The sequence below is a fragment of the Mustelus asterias genome, chromosome 26 (assembly GCF_964213995.1).
Source record: "Mustelus asterias chromosome 26, sMusAst1.hap1.1, whole genome shotgun sequence".
Lineage (NCBI taxonomy): Eukaryota > Metazoa > Chordata > Chondrichthyes > Carcharhiniformes > Triakidae > Mustelus > Mustelus asterias.
The window spans coordinates 12,455,989-12,477,530 of record NC_135826.1 but is presented as its reverse complement, the minus strand read 5'-3'; positions in this window follow the sequence as shown (position 1 = coordinate 12,477,530).

Below are 21,542 nucleotides of genomic sequence, written 5' to 3'. Positions count from 1 at the left end.
TGTGTCAATATTTTGAGATATATGGCACCAGTGCATTTGGGAGCTTAAATAGATCAAACATCCCAAATAAGGCAGGTCAGTAACAAGTTATATCAGTGAAGGTTTATCACATGGATTTAACACAGGAACTGGTAAATTTTCTTTCAATAGAATGAATCAATGGCAGACTTCAAATGTATGACGTATGCCTTGTCTTTCATCCATCCTTGTTCCGAGGATTGATGGCAATATGAACAATCTTACTCCAATAATTTCCATTCTTCGCTGTCCTTGCTGCCTGTCCCAAAGCAAGACCAGTCCATGTTCTGATATTATCCGTCCATGCCATTTTGGGTCTACCCTTGTGCACATTTTCCAGGTGTTTTACCTTGTGTCACTTCTTTTTCCAAAATGCTCCCCTTCCGTTTGCATCACACGTCCAAAATGTCTGAACTTCTTCGATATCACTGACTCAAACAAGTTCCTCTTAACACTCACTTTATGTCAGACTCCTACTATTGACTACAGCTCAGCTTTAAACACCATAATTCCAACAAAACCCATCTCCAAACTCCGTGGCCTTGGACTCGGCTCCTCCCTTTGTGACTGGATCCTCAACTTCCAAACCCACAGACCGCAATCAGTCAGGATAGATAACGGCACCTCCTCCACGATTATCCTCAACACTGGTGCCCCACAAGACTGTGTCCTCAGCCCCTTGCTATACTCCTCATACACTAATGACTGTGTGGCCAAATTCTGCTCCAACTCCCTTTTCAAGTTTGCTGATGACACCACCTTGGTGGGTCGGATCTCAAACAATGACGAGACGGAGTAAAGGAAAGAGAATCTGGTGAAATGGAGACAATAATCTCACCTGCCATGTCAATAAAAGCAACTAGCATAATCAAGGATCCCATGCATCGCAGATTGCTTCCATCTTCTTCCGTCGGGAAAAAGGTACAAAAGTCTGAGGACACATACCAACAGACTCAAGAACAGCTTCTTCTCTGCTGTCATCAGAATTTTGAATGGTCCTATCACATATTAAGCTGATCTTTCTCTTTAATTGCAACACTATTCTGCACCCTCTCCTTTCCTTCTCCCCTGAATGGTATGTTTTGCCTGTATAGTGTGCAAGAAACAATACTTTTCACTATATCCCAGTACATGTGACAATAAATCAAATCAAACAAACATTTTCGGACACTCATTCGGTTGTCTGCTTGCCTGTCCGTGACACAAGCAATATCTGTCTGACTCCTTTCATTTCAAATGTCCCTCTTCTCAATGTCATAATCCCAACACTGCCACCGGCCTCATGAAGGCTTTCAGAAGATGAATTCTGCTGTAATTATAACCCTGTGGCCACTTCATATTCTTTTAAGTGAGTTTGCAAGGCCAGGACCCTTGTTAACTTTAGCGCAAATATCTTCCTGATGAGTGATCTAAGTTAGTGGAAGGTATGAACCTGTTCAGGCTGAATTCGGTTAAGGAGAATCTTGCCGATCTTTCCACCCATCCCCATCACCTTTTTCTCATTAACATTGAGCAGGAGACTACATTCCCGGTTCACTTGACCAAGACGATACACCAACTTCTGTCGTTCCTCTATTTGAGTTGGGCAGCAGAATACTGTCATCACCATATCAAAGAGTTGAATCAGACCACCCGCCAATCTGTGTGTCATGGGGGGACTGGTAAAATCTGTCTAAGAATGTGGGTGACTGGAGAGCAAAAGCATCAGGAATCTGGGCTAAAATAAAAACAGGAAATGCTGGAAATGCTCAGCGCGTCGAGCAGCATCTCTAGGAAAAGAAGCAGAGTTAATTAGGGAGCAGGGGTGGGTGGGGATGGGGGGAGGGAGGGAGACACCTCCTACTCCTGGTTTTGTTGGGCAGCCTTTAACAGACTCAAGAACAGCTTCTTCTCTGCTGTCATCAGATATTTCAAGAAACTAAGCTCTGACTTTGATTGACAATGGAGTTGAGAGTTCAGGGAGTGCATGCACCAGACAGCAAAATGGAGTTAAGGCCACAATCAAGTCAGTCATTGTGATGATACTGTGCCTTTAAGAAATGTATTTTCATCATGTTTCTTGGAAGAGGTATGTTTAAAAGTCAGATGTCTTTTACAAGGTGCCGATTTGTCTGGGTAGCAGACAGCTCAAATGTTAAGAATAACTGATTTTAGCTAGGGATGTGTTTGTTTAAACACAGTTAGTGCATTTGTGTTTACTTTGGTTTCCCTGGGGTTTCAAAGTAGAATTTTGATTAGGTTGATTGATAGAGACGGTGTAATTTGTTAATGGATGGAAATAAACTTTCAGGAGAGACAATGTTTTAAAGAAAAAATCTGCCTGGCTCTAAAGAAGGAAGACGCGTCCCTCTGTCTCTCTCACTCCAGAAGTGCTCAGGTGTGTCTCTCTGTCTCTTTCATTCAAGAAGTGCTCTGAGAGCTCCAAGACTGGCAACCTAATTATAAGCACGTTTGCCTATGTTTGTGAACTGATTTTAAAGAGGGGTTTAGTCTGGACGAGGAATATTGCTTCAATTGGAACTCAGACATCAGCAGTTAAGAATTGCATCTTATCATTGCTTACATGTTAAAATGTTAAACTAATTCATTTGCTATAGCTAAATTGTATTGCTAAATAAGTCTTGTTTTAATAAAAGCTTTTCAGTTTGTCAACGGAGTGACGTGTCTTATCTTCACACTAATGCCAAAACTAACAAAGAGTTGGGGTCTCATCTGACTTCATAATATACATTCATGTCCATACCCGAGCAGTCATGATCTTAATTAATGGTCGAGCAAGCTCGCAGAACCTACTTCTGTTCCTATTTCTCATGTCCTGATCTTATTTGGAATGCATTGCCTGAAATGACAGTTGGAAAGAATTGAATAGAAACCTTACACAAGGAATTGGAATCTACTTTCTGGAATGTGAAATCCACTGGTGGCTCTTTCAGCTGGATGGCTGCCTTTGCAGTAAGATTCTGTGATTATATATCAAACATTCTTGCTGTGTGTTTCTAAGTCAGTATAGGCCACAGATTGAATCAATGTTATTGATGACTAGTTTTTGGTACCTCTTGGCACTTAAATTCTAATCAGAAAAGCCAATCCAAATTAAGTCCAATCATGGTCCCCACATGAGGGACAAACCAGATCCAAGCTGACAAGACAAGACATTGCATCCCATCTTGGGCTCCACCAAACAAGATCCAAGCTGACAGGATGAGGCATTGCACCCCCTCCTGGGCTTGATCTAATGCTTCATCATCAAAAGGCCCAGGTGGCTTTGAAACACTGCTTCAGTTAAAGGTAAAGTCTCAGTTTTACCTCATTGGTTAACCTGATCCTTTACTCTACCCTGGCCTGGACAAACCATGATCACAAGCAAGAACACACTCCAAGTGCAATGGGCTAGCCTTGTCCCAGCCTGAGCTTGTTTTCACCCCTGCCAGATTTATGTGGCTGTGCTGCACCAGTGCATCTTCTGGAGAAGTTTGGGGGAGCTACCTGTTAACCATGGTGAAGTACATACTCCCCCCGTTATTTGATCAGTAAATCACAAATACATGTAATTAATTTGCTATGGTCTCAGAGGGAACAGCCAATCCATCAGCTGCAGGTTAATAACAATCCAGAGGAAGAAAAGGTATCTATATCTGGTTTAACCAATCATTTATTTCTACTGTTGCGCTCACTGTTTAATATCACCAGGATTGCTGGGATTATGGTTTACCTGTCACTGATTCAGTGGCATCTCTCAATCTCCATTGGGTTTTGGCTGTGATCTAATATCTATTTGAAGGCCAAAGGGAACGTTATTTATCATTCAACCAACACGGGCAAAATAGTTGGGGACAGAAGGGGGGGAAAGACCATAAAATCAGTTTGATGCTGACTGTCGTGGGCTTTGATGTCAGCCTTACAATTGATCTCAACTTTACCCTTCAAGTAACCAGACCAAGTCACAGAGTTGTCTTAAACAGCTGTTTTAATCAAGCTATATAGCTCGGACCCCGGAAAGTCACAGCTCACATTCTGTAACTAATAGGGTGCAGTTTTCAGAAACACACTAGCAATTATAGTTTCAAATTTGATTACAAGTAATTAGCATATACTAATAAACGTCGGGGAGTTATCTCTATCCATTCACATTTATTGATTAAAGTTACATCATCTGTAAAGTACAATTTTTAAAATCAATCATAATTACCTTGCGCTTAAATATAATATCTAATCGGCTTGAGTTTTTTAATTGCATCAATTACCAAAGAATCCCTATAGTACGAAAGGAGGCCATTCAGCCCATCGAGCCTGTACCAACAACAATCACACCCAAGCCCTATAACCCCACATATTTATAATCCCACTAACCTATGCATCCCGGGCACTAAGGAGCAATTTAGCATGGCCAATCAACCTAACCCGCACATCTTCGGACTGCGGGAGGAAACCGGAGCACCCAGAGGAAACCCACGCAGACACGGGGAAAATGTGCAAATTCCACACAGACAGTGACCCAAGCCAGGAATCAAACCCAGGCCCCTGGAGCTGTGAGGCAGCAGTGCTAACCACTGTGCCACTGTGCCATGTGCTTTCAACTCTCTTTAAACATCCCAGCTGTGTCTGAATGTTAGAACACAAAGTAACCTTCCCTTTCCAACCACCTGGTTTAATGGTCTCTCCCAGAACAATCCATCACTATTGTATCTTTCTCCCTTTCTTATCTGAAGGTCAGGTACCTGGAACTAGCTGCTTATTATCCTGATGTGCATGCCTCTGCACATAAACACTGCGCAGGCTTTTGTAATTTGTCTCAGTTTAAACCTTTCACTGGACAGCTATTAAAATGGCCACTATTCCTCCTCCATAATTATTAGGATGGCTATTTGTCCCCCTCACTGACCTTTCAACCCAGCAGAGGTAACTGGATGGAAGTCTCTCCTTTCTGTTGGCTCTAAGAAGCCCACACTAAATGAGTTTAGTCAGTCTCTACCAGGCTTCGATTGACGGACGGTACAGAGTTGTCTAATTCTGTGGTAATTTCCTTCAGAGAATCCACAGGAGCCGCTTGTGAAGGAAGTGGCAAAAAGGTCACTGTGGATAGTGTCAGCTTGGCTCAGCAGTTGCACTCATACATCTGAACAGGGGAGAGGAGATTTAATGACGGTGTTTAAAATCATGAAGGGGTTTACATGGAGCAACTGTTTCCAGTGTCCGCAGGGTTGTTAAACAGCGATTAGGGCGATAGGCAAAAGATCCAGAGGAATGAGGAAAGAGATCTTCACACAATGAATCGTTAGGATTTGGAACGCAATGCCCAATTGAGATAGACAATGCAAACAGACTCAGTCTAACCTTCAAGAGGGAATTTGATGAGAAAGAAGTTGTGGGGGGTGTGTGGAAACAGGAGGGAAATGGCTTTACAATCAGGAACTGGATTGCTCTTTGGAATGGCTTGTACAGACTCAATGGGCCGAATAGTCTTCCTCTGTGCTGTATTGTTCCATAGTTCTATGAGTTGAAGCTTGTGTGGTCAAGACCACTCCAAAATTTGAGCATGTCCTTTATGGTTGACACATCAGTGGCAGTGACTGATGGGGGCGCTGCATTGTGGGAGGTGATATTTTCTGGCTGACGTGTTAATCGGAGGTCCCATTCATGCATTCAAGTAAATGAAAAAGATCCCTTGTACCTTTTGAAGAGGAGAAGTTCTCCCAGTGCCCTGTCCAACATTTGAGTTTATTTATTTGTGTCACGAGTAGGTGGCATGGTGGCACAGTGGGTAGCATAGCTGCCTCACAACACCAGGGACCCAGGTTCGATTCCTGGCTTGGGTCACTGTCTGTGTGGAGTTTGCACATTCTCCCTGTGTCTGTGTGGGTGCTCCAGTTTCCTCCCACTGTCTGAAAGACGTGCTGGTTAGGTGCATTGACCTGAACAGGTGCCGAAATGTGGCGACTCGGGGAGTTTCACAATAACTTCATTGTAATGTAGGCCTTACTTGTGACTAATAAATAAACTTTACTTTAAAAGTAGGCTTACATTAACACTGCAATGTAGTTACTGTGAAAATCCGCCAGTCACCGCACTCCGGCGTCTGTTCGGGTACACTGAGGGAGAATTTAGCATGGCCAATGCACCTAACCAGCACGTCTTTTGGACTCTGGGAGGAAACTGGAGCACTCAGAGGCAATCCACAGGAAGAACGTACAGACTCTGCACAGACAGTGACCCAAGCCGGGAATCGAACCTGGGTCCCTGGTGCTGTGAGGCAGCAGTGCTAACCACTGAGCCACCCTCCATCAACATTCCCAATCCTTGTCGATCCAGTTGCTATCAGCGGGAGTTTGCTGCCTCCAATTTGGCTACCACATTTGCCTGCACAATAGCAAACATGAAGTTCAAAAGGTGGGTATGGAGCACTTTGGCACATCCTGTGGATGTGTAAAGCACTATATAAATACAGCCTTTCTTAGATTGGGGCCAAGGAATATTGACGGAATCGAGTACGAGTAGATTTACTGTGCAACCAATCGTGTCACGCATGACCCTGATGTCCCACTGAGGGCCATTACCTTGTTAAGCACAAAATTCACTGAGCTGCAGCATTTAAAATAAGAATGAATATGGTTCACAGCTGGACGTTGCCTTCATTCAGCGCTGAGGCCTTCACTGCCAAGACACTGCACATTGAAATAAATCTTTCAGATCGGCACCCGGAAAACACTGCAGGTCTTAGGGCACATTTTGCGACGGGATTTACGAGGAAAGTTCACAACAAATTCAAAAGAGGTGGAACATTAAAATCAAAAGGACAAGTGTTCACAGATGTAACTTGACCTTGGTGATGGTGATCTGGATGGGTGGACTGGATGAGACCCCGCTCCAACGACGTTTGATAACTATAAATTGGATAATCTAAGATGCAGCATATCATTTCCGTCACATGTACAAGACATTACACATAATTACGACAGACAACAAGAGTTGAAGGGAAAGGATATTTTTGACTGCAGATGTAACCGTTTTGCTGCTTCCAATGACCGTGAGATAATCGGTAAGTACCAATTGTCAAGGACATGTATTTTAGGACTGGGTTAAGAGGATTTGGGAGAGGAAAACAATTCAAGTCACTCAGTTCTAGGTTGCCTTGCAGGTATGCTGTGCCTTGAATTTTTATGCCAGTGGCAGGTTGATGGAAAAAAAGCATAAGGTGCGAATTCATTAAAAGCCTCCTTCTATTGACTCCAATGGCAAGTTTATTTACATTGCCATATGTGTGTTGGGTGTTTGAAACTGCAAATATCGGAGATTTTCAAACACAAAAACAAGCAAGTGGATGTGAAGGAGTTATGCCGTGACAATAATGGGATTCCAAATGCTGTGGATGACCTTGTGTGAATGCTATTTTCTGACAGTATACTCCAGAATTTTACCACCCCGCCCGCCACGGGAATCAGAGCGGGTCAGGGGCGGACAATGGGAAGGTTCGTTGACCTTGGGTGGGATTTTCCGGTCTCGGGTTGAGTGAGGCCGTAAATTATGGCTTCTATATTTCTACCTTTGATGCAGCGATCAGCAACTGAGTGTACTTGGACACTCTATCCCTTGTGTGAGATTTCTCAAACTCTAATTCTAATCAGGAATGAGTAGCCATTGTTTATGGGTTAAAGTTTGCATTAGAGTGCATTAACACATTCCATATTTTTGGCCTGGCATTTGATGCACAGTTTTGATTCACTCCATTTTTTCGACCCAATGTTGCTGCAACAAGCATTTCCATGTTTTCCACCAGATATTGGATGCAGTTCATTGATCCATTCACTGCTTTGGGCGGCTTGGCGGTATAGTCATATATACCACCTCACAGCACCAGGGACCCAGGTTCGATTCCCAGCTTGGGTCACTGTCTGTGTGGAGTCTGCACATTCTCCCCGTGTCTGCGTGGGTTTCCTCCGGGTGCTCTGGTTTCCTCCCACATTCTGAAGGCGTGCTGGTTAGGTGCATTGGCCATGCTAAATTCTCCCTCAGTGTACCCGAACAAGTGCTGGAGTGTGGCGACTGGGGGATTTTCACAGTAACTGCATTGCAGTGTTAATGTAAGCCTACTTGTGATACTCATAAATAAACCTTAAACTATTAAACTTTAAGCCTTTGCATCTGCCATAAGATTGTTAGAAATGCCAGGCAAAGGTCCACCAGCTCAACTTAAACCCTTCTTGTTTTTACATGATACAACGGTAATGAGGGTGTTTCATAGCAATCAGTCTCTATGGTCTCACTTTGTCTGGAGCAGACTCAGACAGGGCTTAAGGAAACCAAGGGGAGGAGAGCTTAGGGACTTTGTCTAGAGGTCCTAAGTCATCTCTTCCTCCCACATTTGCTGTCCTCATCACATATCATAACTCAAATTACTCATGTACTGCATCTCAGAGGGTTATTTTATGAAATGAATCCATCTCATTTGTGTTTGACTCAATGCTATCTGCTCTGTGTCTCTTTCAGGGATCCTATTGGATGGATTAACCACTCACTCACTGAAACATTGGGCAGGATTTTCCAAATAAAATGGCGAAGTGTTGGGTTCTGACGGAAAACCAATATGTTTCTCTCCAGAACATACAGCCAGGTTTTCTCACCAGATCTTCTGACACTCTTGTCAAAAAGAATCAGTGGCGTGATTTACGCGGCCACTCTGTTGGGCGGGGCCTGATGCAGCCACCAAGGCCGACACCACAGAGAACAGGGCATCAACTTCAATGGGTGCCCTGACCTCAAGGTTAAGTTAAAGGCCAACCTCCAGCCACCCCCCACCTCCCCCCCCCGATCCCCAACAGATATCGAGATCTCCCCCCCGCCTCCCCCCAACCCAAAGGACACCTAGACCTGGTAGACAAGGGGAACACTCCCAGCCCACACACGCTGAGGGGCACCACACCTGCCACATCCCCCCTCCCCCAATGCCCCCACCACACCACTCGAAGATCAGGGCACCTCCCCACACCACGCTAGCTACCACCCCTTCCGCCTGTCAGCATAGGGGCACCTCCCTTCATGCAGTCTCCATGCCCACTCCCCTATTTACAGTCTGTGTCCCACCCCAATGCAGTCACACCCCGCCCCCCCCGCCCCCCCCATCAATCATCACCCACCACCCCGAATGAGGCTCATCAGAGGACCCACCCCTGACAGTGCCAACCTGGCGGTGACAATCTAGCAGTGACAGATTGGTGGGAAGTGCCCTGGCCTGTCCCTCACCAGCCACAAGCTATACTCACCTCTGTGCCCCTCCCCCCGGTGTTATCATTACCACTGGTTTTCACACTGGCCGGGGAGGGGGGTGATGGGGAAGAGCATTCAATGGAACTGGACACAGCAGTGTAAGATCTTTTAAAGACATCTAACTGAAGTTAAAATCATGCAAATCAGATTCCAACCCTTCCCAGACATGAATCTGAGCAGATCATCAATCAGGAAGAAGGATCTTCAGAACTCTGAATAAATGATACCTTTCAGTGCATTGCTGGCACTCACTCCCTAACTCAAACAGCCAAAATCTATCACCCAATACATACAGGCTGGCATTTCTCAGTAAGGACAGTAAATCGGAGCAGGAAGACTGTCCGAAGCCATAAGACCATAGGATATAGGAGCAGAATTAGGCCATTTGGCCCATCAAGTCTGCTCCGCCACTCAATCATGGCTGATATGATTCTCATCCCCATTCTCCTACCTTCTCCCCATAACCCTTGATCCCCTTATTGATCAAGAACCTATCTATCTCTGTCTTAATGACACTCAATGACCTGGCCTCCACAGCCCTCTGTGGCAATGAGTTCCATAGATTCACCACCCTTTGGCTGAAGAAATTCATCCTTATCTCTGTTTTAAAGGAGCGCCCCTTCAGTCTGAGGTTATGCCCTCGAGTTCTAGTGTCTCCCACTAGTGGAAACATTCTCTCCATGTCCACTCTATCTAGGCCTCTCAGTATTTTGTAAGTTCCAATTCGATCCCCCCTAATCCGATGGGCACTGAGGCTAATTGTAGCAGTTCAACTGCAGCTCAGGGTGAGATAGAAACATAGAAACTAGGAGCAGGAGTAGGCCATTCGGCCCTTCGAGCCTGCTCCACCATTCAGTTTGCTCATGGCTGATCATCAAATTCAATATCCTGATCCCCCCTTCCTCCCATAACCCTTTATCCCTTTAGCCTCAAGAGCAACATTTAATGCCTTCTGGAAATCACATAACACAGTGGGACAGTGGCTAGCACTTCAATCTCACAGCACCAGAGACCAGGGTTCAATTCCGGCCTCGGGTCACTTTCTGTGTGGAGTTTGCACATTCTCCCTGTGTCTGCGTGGGTTTCCTCCCGGTGCTTTGGTTTCTTCTCACAATCCAAAAATATGCAGGTTAGGTGGATTGGCCATGCTAAATTGTCCCTAATTGTCAGGGGGACTAGCAGGGTAAATATGTGGGGTTATGGGAGTAGGACATGGGTGGGATTGTTGTTGATGCAGACTTGATGGGCCGAATGGCCTCCTTTTGCACTATTGGGATTCTATAATTTTGGCATCAATTACTTTCTATGATCGCAAATTCCACAGATTTGACATTCCCTGAGTGAAGAAATTTCTCCTCACCTCAGTCCTAAAAGCCCGTTGTCCTCAAGCAATGACACCTAGTTCTGGGTTCCCCCACCGTTGAGAACATTCTTTCTGAATCTACCCTGTCTAATCCTGTTAGAATTTGATAAGTCTCTCTGAGATCCCCTCTCATTCTTCTGAACTCCAGTGAATATAATCCTAACCGACTTAGTCTCTCCTCATATGACAGACCTGCCATCCCAGGAAGCAGCCTGGTAATCAGCTAACTCAGGAGAGCATGGAGCAAACTTAGCACCTTGTACTCTGTCAGCCTCTATTTATAGGAAATGATGTTCATCAAGAGAACTTGAAGTGATGGATCCGCTGGCATGAATCATGAAAATCCTTATTACTGCAATGCTATATTTAAAAGTTGGTTATTTTTCAAACTTTGATTCCATCTGTTAAACTCACACTGAATGAACAGTGCTGGGAGCCTGATGAGTCCAAAGATTACAAGAGTGTTGAATTGCCAATAGCACCTGCTGTATATAAAAAGCACTCTGCATAAGGTGCTGGATCAAAAGTGGCTTCAGCATTGCATCAAATTCCGTGTGATGTCAAGGGATAATGATAAGAGGGTGTTGACCTTTCCGAATGAGGATAATGTATATTGTACTGAGCCCACCTCATATCGTCATCCCCGGTGGCCCAGTGGTTTACACTGCTGCCTCACAGTGCCAGGCTTGGGTCACTGTCTGTGCAGAGTCTGCACATTCTCCCCGAGTCTGTTACCTTTGGGTGCCCTTCCAAACCCTCTAAGTCGCCATCCTGGGAACGATATCATCATTCCTTCATTGTCACTAAGTCACTCAAGGGACGGCTGGATATAGCACTTGGGGCAAATGGGATCAAAGGTTATGGGGAGAAAGCATGATTAGGCTCTTGAGTTGGATGATCAGCCATGATCTTAATAAAGGGCGGAGCAGGCTCGAAGGGCCAAATGGCCTCCTGCTTCTATCTTCTATGTTTCTATGTAAGTCAAAATCTTGGGACTCCTTCCCTAATAGCACCGTGGGTTCAGGAAGGCAGTTCATTATTACCTTCCTCAGAGCAATGAATGAGGGTCACTCGGTTGACAAAGGAAGTCTTGTGGTGCAATGGGTAGCATCCCTCACTCTGAGCCAGGGTCTGGGTTTGAGTCCCACCCCAGGACTTCCTGGCTAAGGAAGGTGCATCCATAACGCGGCCAAACCCGGGTCCCTGGCGCTGTGAGTCAGCAGTGCTAACCACTGTGCCACCGTGCCACCTTTGATTGCATTAATGGGCTCAATCCCCACTATGGGGCACATCATCGAGCCTAACACCTTACATTGCACTTCTTAATTGGTGTGGCATTGACTAAGGTGTCTTGCAACGGTGAGTACACTTCAAAAGTACTAATGTGGTTGTAAAATCCTTTGGAATGTCCTGGGGACTTGAAGGACATTAGCGATGAAAACCTCCAACTGTGTCCGCGGCTGGGATTCTCTAGTACTGCTGCAATCAATGGCTGAGCACCAAATTCTCCATTCCCGCTGGCAGCGAACGAGATCGGAAAATCCTGCCCGAAATCTTTCTCTCTCCTCGTGGCTAAATGGTGGCGTAGACTCACTGTGTTGAAAGGCTGCCACCACAGTTCCTTCACTTTCGAAGAGTTTCTGGATTTTCCCTTTCATTTCTAGCACCTTTCAAAGTGAAGGACATCAATGTGGAGAAATGGAATATTTTTTGTTTGGAGTACTCACTGTCACATTTCTAAATTCAACATGATACGCTGACATTCAGAGTAATTTTTCCAACACTCCCCCCTCCCCCCCAGCTCCACAATCCTTCATCCCCCCTATCCTTTTCCTCACCCACCATACCGTAGCCACAAGGACCAGTCATTGAATCCTTTCAGTGCAGTAGAGGCCATTTAGCCCATCAAGTCTGCACCAATTTTCTGACAGAGTATCTTACCCAGGTCCTCTCCCCACCCTATCCCTATAAACCCACACGGTTTCCCATGCTTAAACCACTAAGGGTCAATTTAGCATCGCCAATACGCCTAACCCGCATCATCTTTGGACTGTGGGAGAAAACCGGAGCACCCGAAGGAAACCCACGCAGACACGGGGAGTATGTGCAAACTCCACACAGACAGTGACCCAAGGGCGGATTTGAGCCCTGGTCCCTGGCGCTGTGAGGCAGCAGTGCTAACCACCGTGCCACTGTGCCACCTTCAATTGCACTAATGGACTCAATCCCCACTATGGGGCACATCATCTGGCCTAACAACTCACATTGCACTTCTTAATTGGTGCCGCATGGACTAAGGTGTTAAAATAAGGCTGGATCCGATGGTTCAGCTCAATGTTGCAAAAAATATCTATCGACTATTTGGAAAAGAAGAAGCCAGGGAATTCTCTTGGTATCCTGACCAAAATGTTTGGCCCACAGCTAACCTCACCAAGGACAAACTAACTGGTTGTTCTTCCGTTCTGTAAGACCTGCTTATATACACAAAGCGGCTGTGACATTTACCTTCATAGCAATAATCACCCCACTGATTGGCCGCGAGGTGCTTTGAGATGTTTTTTAGGAAAAGGAGGGAAGATCAACAGAGTGAGAGAAAGGGGAGAGGGAGTGGGGGAGTGGGAAATGTGCAGGCAAAGGATTTCTGGAACTCCATCACCTGACCCCGCAGGATTTGGAATTCCTCTAAATCTTTCTATAGTAACTCCAGCTGTAGAGGAACGGTGCTTTATTGCACAAACTAAAGTAAAGCAATAACCTGTGGTGAACACAAACAGTTCTCAACTGGGACAATGCAATAATGGACTCACTCAGGGGCTTGCTTTATACAGAGCTAAGTATACGAGCTTCCTAACCCTAACCCTAATCAATCCCCAGGGAAGCTCCTTTTCAGCGAGTCCTACAGGGAGGTCAATCAGCAATTTCCCCATGCAGGTCCTGGGGGTTATCACACTTTACAGTGACAATTGGTGGATAATCAAGAATCTCCAATGTTTTGTGTCTCCGATATACTGCAGGAGTAAAGAACACGTATAACACAAAGGAAATGAACTTAAACCTTGGGCTGCAAGATTACTCAAAATGATTCAGGAGGAAATTGGTATTCACAGTTGCAATAGTGAACTACTTAATGCTTGTCCCAACCTTCTTCTCCACAGCTAATGCTCCCTCCCAAGGCTCATATTTTGTTCAACTGATGTCAGTTCCTGGAATATATTGAGTTAATCTGATCTATTTACCTTGTTTAACCGATCGACTGGAGCAAGGTTTCTTTGTTCAGTTTAATACCAGCTTTCACAGAAAGCACTATTAATGGCAGGTCACCTACAGTTGCTGGTAATTTAGGAAGAAATTTAGTACTGTGGTAAGCAAAAGGCACTCACGACGTTCCACCAAAATGGAGGAAGCCTCTATGGGAAATTCAAAAATGCTGAAAATATACCGCAGGTTCCCAAGGCTTCCGAGAAGACAGATGAACCTTTAAGGTATAGACCTATCCTCAGATTTGGAAGCCAGAGTAGTTAGACTCTTAACGCTGAGTCACCCTATGGGGTCAGCAGGTGAGCACATAATTGAGGTTAATAATTAAAGAGGGGTGAGAGGTGGCTCGAGCAGATATGAGCACATTGTCCAGAAGGGTCAAAGCCCTGTTTCTGTTCTTCAAACCCAGTAAAATCTCAAAGAAGTGTTCGCCCGGTGAGTAAATTGGGACGTAATCTGTAAAGCAGACAACTGAGCTCTGAATAATGGAGAATACAATACACTGTTCATAGAATCCCCTACAGTGCAGAAGGAGGCCATTCAGCCCATCAAGTCTGCACCGACTACAATCCTCCCAGGCCTATCCCCATAACCCCACTTATTTACCCTGCTAGTTTCCCTGACACTAAGGGGCAATTTATTGTGGCCAACCTAACCCGCACATTTTTGGAGTGTGGGAGGAAACCAGAGCAGCCAGAGGAAACCCACGCAGACACTGGGAAAATGTACAAACTCCACACAGACAGTCACCCGAAGCCGAAATTGAACCCAGGTCCCTGGCACTGTGAGGCAGCAGTATTAGCCACTGTGCCACCATGCAGCCCTGGCAGAGTATCTTATTCTCCCCCAACCTATCCCCACAACCCCACACATTTACCGTGGCTAATTCCCCCTAACCTACAGATCTTGGGATACTAAGGGGCAATTTTAGAATGGTCAATCCACCTAACCTACACATCTTTGGACCGTAGGAGAAAATCGGAGCACTGGAAGGAAACCCATGCAGAGATGGGAAGAATGTGCAAACTCCACACAGACAGTCACTCAAGGCCGGAATTGAACCCAGTTCCCTGGCACTGTGAGGCAGCAGTGCTAACCACTGTGTCATTGTCAACCCTACCATTGTAATCTCATTAACTCCATGAAATAGTCACACCTATTCATTCATTATTAATTAAGCAGAATGTTAGGGTTGGAATTAACTGCTTAAAATATCAAAGGGTCAAGATCCTATGTTGTGACTTAACCTCTCTGAACCAGATAGGGAGTAATTGAAACGGTGGTGTCTCACTCCTGCAGGTTGTCTATTGTTGTTGGAGATTTATTGAGTTTAATATTAAAATGTTTTAATTATTTTCTTACATTCTGTTTATCATTTTCCTTCTCAGTTGGGTGGCACGGTGGCACAATGGTTAGCACTGCTGCCTCACAGCACCAGGGACCTGGGTCATTGTCTGTGTGGAGTTTGCACATTCTCCCCGTGTTTGCGTGGGTTTCCTCCGGGTGCTCTGGTTTCCTCCCACAGTCCAAAGATGTGCAGGTTAGGTGGATTGGCCATGCTAAATTGACCCTTAGTGTAAGGGGGACTAGTTAGGGTAAATACATGGAGTTATGGGGATAGGGCCTGGGTGGGATTGTGGTCGGTGCAGACTCAATGGGCCGAATGGCCTCATTCTGCACTGTAGGGATTCTATGACCCTGACTCTTTTCTCAATTCCTAAACTTCATTGTTGAAAGAGAGGGACTGTCAACTCAATCATTTACATGGTGCCAGATGCCCCATTATCAACTCACATTTTCAGCAATTTGTGGTACCATACCTTTGCAAGCTATTAGGTGAAGCAAAAGATTGAAATAACAGGGGACAGCATTCCAGTAAGCCCTGGGCCAGTTTGCTTTCATGTTTTTAACTTGGATGAGTGAGAGCTAACATGTGTGGGTGGCAAAGACCCCCAGATATGCTGACTACACTGGGAATTAACCAGAAACTGCTTGTTGCAATTAAGATACATTATAAAGCCTAATTAGCCCTGATTATCTCTCATTTACAAACAGCCCCTTCAGCCCCATCACGGACAAAAGGAACCACTTAAGATCCTGCGGTTGAATAATTTAATGGAATGTTTATGGTACTAATTGTGTGTTGTGTTCAGACCCCTGCAATCAATTCTCTCTTACTCTGTCAACTCCTAATGCTGTGCCTCCAGATTAACTTATTAAATAGGTGCAATGAACTTGAACTTGGCCTGGCAGACTGATTACTTTTGACGTCGGCATTCGTGCTTATCTTCCGGTGTGCGGGGGTCTGGAGACTGAAAAACATGAAGGGGGGGGGGGGGGGGGGGGGGGGGGGGGTGAGAACAGAAGGAAGGGGAAAGGGGAGTGGAAGGAGGGGGAAAAGGGGGTAGAAGGAGGGAAAAGGGGTGAAAGGGGTGGAAGAAGGGGAAAAATGGATGGAAGGGGGGGAAAAGAGTTGGAAGGAGGGAGAAAATGGGTGGAAGGAAGGGGAAAAGGGATGGAATGAGGGGGTGGAAGGAGGAGTAAAGGGGGTGGAAGGAGGGGGAAAGGGGGCAGAAGGGGGGAGGAGGGAGGAGGGGGAAAGCAGAGAGTTGGGAAGAGAGGAGGGGTGGGAGAAAGGGAGGAGGGGTTGGAGGGGAGGAAGGGAATAAAGGTGATGAGGAGGGGAGGGGTAAGGAGGAGGGGAGGGGAAGGGTAAAATGTTTGATGTTAAGAACAGCATGAGAGGTAGAGGAAAAAGAGTTAAACAGTGGACCAAAAAATAAAAAAAATATGAGAGACAGGAACTAGGGCGAAAAGGAAAGACAGATCCACCTGAAGCAGGATAGAATCGGAACGGAAGAGGGGTTGAAAAAGAAAGATGCAATGCAAGTTGCAACTTGACAAAAATATAATCAGAACAAAAACACAAGTAAAGAAGTTCTGATCTGCGAGGTGGGTTTGATGAAGATACTGTATGGATGTCAAGCTAATTGAAAATCAGTGCTTTGGACTTTGAGCAGTTGTGAAATAGATTCAGAATTTTAAAACCCATTTCAAAACGTTAAGCAGCAAGCAATTATGAAGGATGTTTGACTCATGCAGCACATTGCCAGAGAAAGAATGGATCTGCTTTTATGCAGCACCTTAATCTCACCTTGAAAATGGCAGACAGAAGAATTCCACAGCTTTTGTGGCACAGAAACAGGCCATTCAGCCCAGCTGGTCCATACTGGTGCTTATGCTCTGAGAGAGCCTCTTCTCACCCCACCAGCATTACATCCAATTCCTTTCTCTTTCATTTGCGGGGGGGTGGGGCAGCAATGGCCTAGTGCTATTATCACTGGACTATTAACCCTAGAAACTCAGTTAGTGTTCTGAGGACCCGGGTTCGAATCCCACCACGGCAGATGGTGGAATTTGAATTCAATAAAAATATCTGGAATTAAGAATCTACTGATGACCATGAATCCATTGTTGATTGTCGGAAAAACCCAGCTGGTTCTTCAGGGAAGGAACTCTGCTGTCTTTATCTTTTCTGGCCTATGTGTGATTCCAGAGCCACAACAATGAGGTTGCCTCTCAACTGCCCTCTGAGCAAGGGCAATTCGGGATGGGCAATAAATACTGGCCAACTGGCAACACGCATGTCCCACAAATCAATTAAAAAAAGTTCATGCAATTTTCCCAGTGATCCCTCTGCTCTATTTGCCTCAATTACTCCTGTGTAAAGTTCCTCATTCCAACCACTCTCTTGGTAAAGAAGATTTATTAGTAACAATCTTATATTTATGGCCCTGAGTTTTGTTGATGTGAACGCATTATGCATTTGGTCATGAGCATTGCCGAGAGAATTTTTTTCAAACAATCCTAAAAGAGGAGCTTGCATACTTGTTGGATTTGAGTTCTGAGTGAATGAACATGTCTAAGTTTACTCGGTCTGTTACATCCCAAACCTGTTCTCAGCGTTAAATTACTCACTTTCACTTTTCCATATTGGTGGTGCCCTACACGACGAAGCTTAGCCCTTTACCTCAGCCTTTTCAAGTAGAGACAAAGCTATCGGTTCTCTAATGATTTCAGACAGCACTAATGGAGCAGAACAAAGGATGAAGGTCGTTGCCTTGTATGAGAGTCGTTTGTGTTGGTGCCGAGGAGCTTGTTTTCAGAATGGGAACATTGGCGGCTTAATCCATCCAAAAGGTGACTGCTACAGACTTTAGGCTGTAAGACAGGCGCCGCGATCCTGCTGTGCTGATTTTTTAGTCAGAAGTCTCACAACTCCAGGTTAAATCCAACAGGTTTATTTGGTAGCACAAGCTTTCGGAGTGTCACTCCTTCTTCAGGTGAGTGGAGAGGAGTGTCACTCCGAAAGCTCGTGCTACCAAATAAACCTGTTGGACTTTAACCTGGTGTTGTGAGACTTCTTACTGTGCCCACCCCAGTCCAACGGCGGCATCTCCACATCCTGATTTTTTAGTGCAGCGGACTGGGAGATTCTCGCGTTAGCCGATTCGCGGGATTCGTGCATGGGCCTTCGTGCCCCGCCAGCATTTCCCAGTGCCAGATTTCCGGCAGCATCAGCTCCGCACCGGAAATCGGTGGAGAGGCAAAAGAGGCGCTACTCCCCCCGAGACCCCGATCACCCGCTTTGCGACAACCCCAGGCCTTCCCTATCCTCTCCATCCTGGGCTTCCTTACACTTACGTGGGTCTCCACTTCCCAGGGCTCAGGGTGGGATTTTCTGACCAAGGCCCAAAAATCCTGCCCAAGGTCAACAGACCTTTGCAAGGTCCCTGTCCTGCCCGCTACGATTCCCGTGGTGGTCAGGATGGGAAAATTCGACCCAGGCAGCTTGTGTAGTTCCTCTTCCGGCCACTGCAGCGCTGGTGTTACAGGGGCTAGAGAGCTACCGGCCATCTCCATGGTGGGACCTCCTACTGAGTGAGGGGTGGAAGTCTTACCTACAGCCAATCAATGCTCATTTGAGTGTAAATTGGCTGCAGAGCATTTGGAGTCAGTGTGGATAAATTCCCCACCAACTCTTTGACGCTGGGGAACGAGACCCCATCATTCTAAAAATTCAGACAGAAGCCCAGAAGTACATCCTTTGAGCCTGCCATAGCATTCAATTAGATTATGGCTTAAATGCCTTTCTTTCAACTCAGCTGCACACCTTTGTTCTATATCCCTTGATAGCTTTACCATAAGACCATAAGACAGAGGAGCAGAATTAGGCCACTCAGCCCATTGAGTCTGCTCCGCCATTCAGTTATGGCTGATATTTTTCTGATCCCAATTTTCCATAACCCCTGACTCCCTAATTAATCAAGAACTTATCTATCTCTGTCTTAAAGACACTCAATGACCTGGCCACCACAGCCTTCTGCGGCAAAGAGTTCCACAGATTCACCACCCTCTAGCTGAAGAAATTCCTCCTCATCCCTGTTTTAAAGGATCGTCCCTTTAGCCTGAGGTTGTGCCCTCTGGTTCTAGTTTTTCCTACTAGTGGAAACATCCTCTCCACATCCACTCTATCCAGGCCTCGCAGTATTCTGTATGTTTCAATAAGATCCCCCCTCATCCTTCTAAACTCCAATGAGTACAGACCCAGAGTCCTCAACCATTCCTCATACGACAAACTCTTCATTCCAGGGATCATTCTTGTGAACCTCCTCTGGACCCTTTCCAAGGCCAGCACATCCTTTGTTAGATATGGGGCTTAAAACTGCTCACAATACTCCAAATGGGGTCTGACCAGAGCCTTATGCAGCCTCAGAAGTACATCCCTGCTCTTGTATTCTAGCCCTCTCGACATGAATGCTAACATTGCATTTGCCTTCCTCACTGCTGGATGAAGCTGCATGTTAATCTTAAGAGAACCCTGAACAATGACTCCCAAGTCCCTTTGCGTTTCTGATTTCCTAAGCATTTTACCATTTAGAAAATAGTCTATGCCTCCATTCCTCCTTTCAAAGTGCATAACCTCACACTTTAACACACTGTATTCCATCTGTCACTTCTTTTCCCACTCTCCTAATCTGTCCAAGTCCTTCTGCAGCCCCCTTGCTTCCTCAATACTACCTGTCCCTCTACATATCTTTATATCATCTGCAAACTTAGCAACAGTGCCTTCAGTTCCTTCCTCCAAATCGTTAATGTATATTGTGAAAAGTTGCAGTCCCAGCACTGACCCCTGAGGCACACCACTAGTCACTGGCTGCCATCCTGAAAAAGACCCCTTTATCCCCACTCTCTGTCTTCTGTTGGTCAGCCAATCCTCTATCCATGCCAGGATCTTACCCTTAACATCATGGGCACTTAACTAATTTAATAGCCTCCCATGCGGCACTTTGTCAAAGGCCTTCTGGAAATCTAAATAAATCACGTCCACTGGTTCTCCTTTATCTAACTTCCTTGTTACCACCTCAAAGAACTCCAACAGATTTGTCAGACATGACCTCCCCTTGACAAAGCCGTGCTGACTCAGCCCTACTTTATCATGCACTTCCAAGTACTCTGCGATCTCATTGTTAATAATGGACTCTAAAATCTTGCCAATGACCGAAGTCAGGCTAACCGGCCGATGATTTCCTGTCTTCTGTCTCCCTCCCTTCTTAAACAGCGGTGTTACATTCGCTACTTTCCAGTCCTCTGGTACCCTCCCTGCCTCCAGTGATTCCTGAAAGATCACCACCAATGCCTCCACAATTGCCTCAGCTATCTCCTTTAGAACCCTGGGGTGTAGTCCATCTGGTCCAGGTGATTTATCCACCTTCGGGTCTTTCAGTTTTCCCAGAACCTTCCCCTTAGTGATGGCCTCTAAACTCACCTGTGCTCCTGACTCACCTGGAGCTCTGGCATCCCACTGGTGTCTTCCACCGTGAAGACTGATGCAAAGTAACTATTCAGTACCTCTGCCATTGCTTTGTTTCCTATTATTACTCCTCCAGCCTCATTTTTCAGTGGTCCAATGGCTATTTTTACCACTCTCTTACCTTTGCCTACCATAAATCTACACATCTCGATGGGCCGAATGGCCTCCTTCTGTACTGTAGGGTTTCTATGATTTCTTTCTGTGATTTCTATCTCAGTCTTGGAAGTTCCAATTGTTCCAGCACCCATGGCATTTTGAGGGAATGAGTTCCAGGTTTCTTCCATCCTTGGTGTGAAAAAAGTGCTTCTTCATTTTGCACCCGAACAGCTTTCCTCTAATTTAAAGTATATTCATACTTGGCACTCTCACATGTAATACAGCAGAATGTGAGATGAAATTGAGTAGGCATTTCAATGATGATATGAGTGCTGCAGTAAAATGTTCCACTTTCTGATAATTCCAGTGTTAATATCACTTAAATACTGTAACATAACAGACTGGTACGCTCTTAGGAAATACAGTGGCTGGGCCATGAGAGAGCTTTGTTTTTATTCATTCATGGGACATGGGGGTCACTGGCTGGCCAGCATTTATTGCCCATCCCTAATTGCCTTGTTCAGAGGGCAGTTGAGAGTCAACTGCATTGCTGTGGCTCTCGAGTCACATGTAGGCCAGACCAGATAAGGACGGCAGATTTCCTCCCCTAAAGTACATTAGTGAACCAGATGGCTTTTTCCAACAATCGACAATGGTTACCTGGTCACCAGT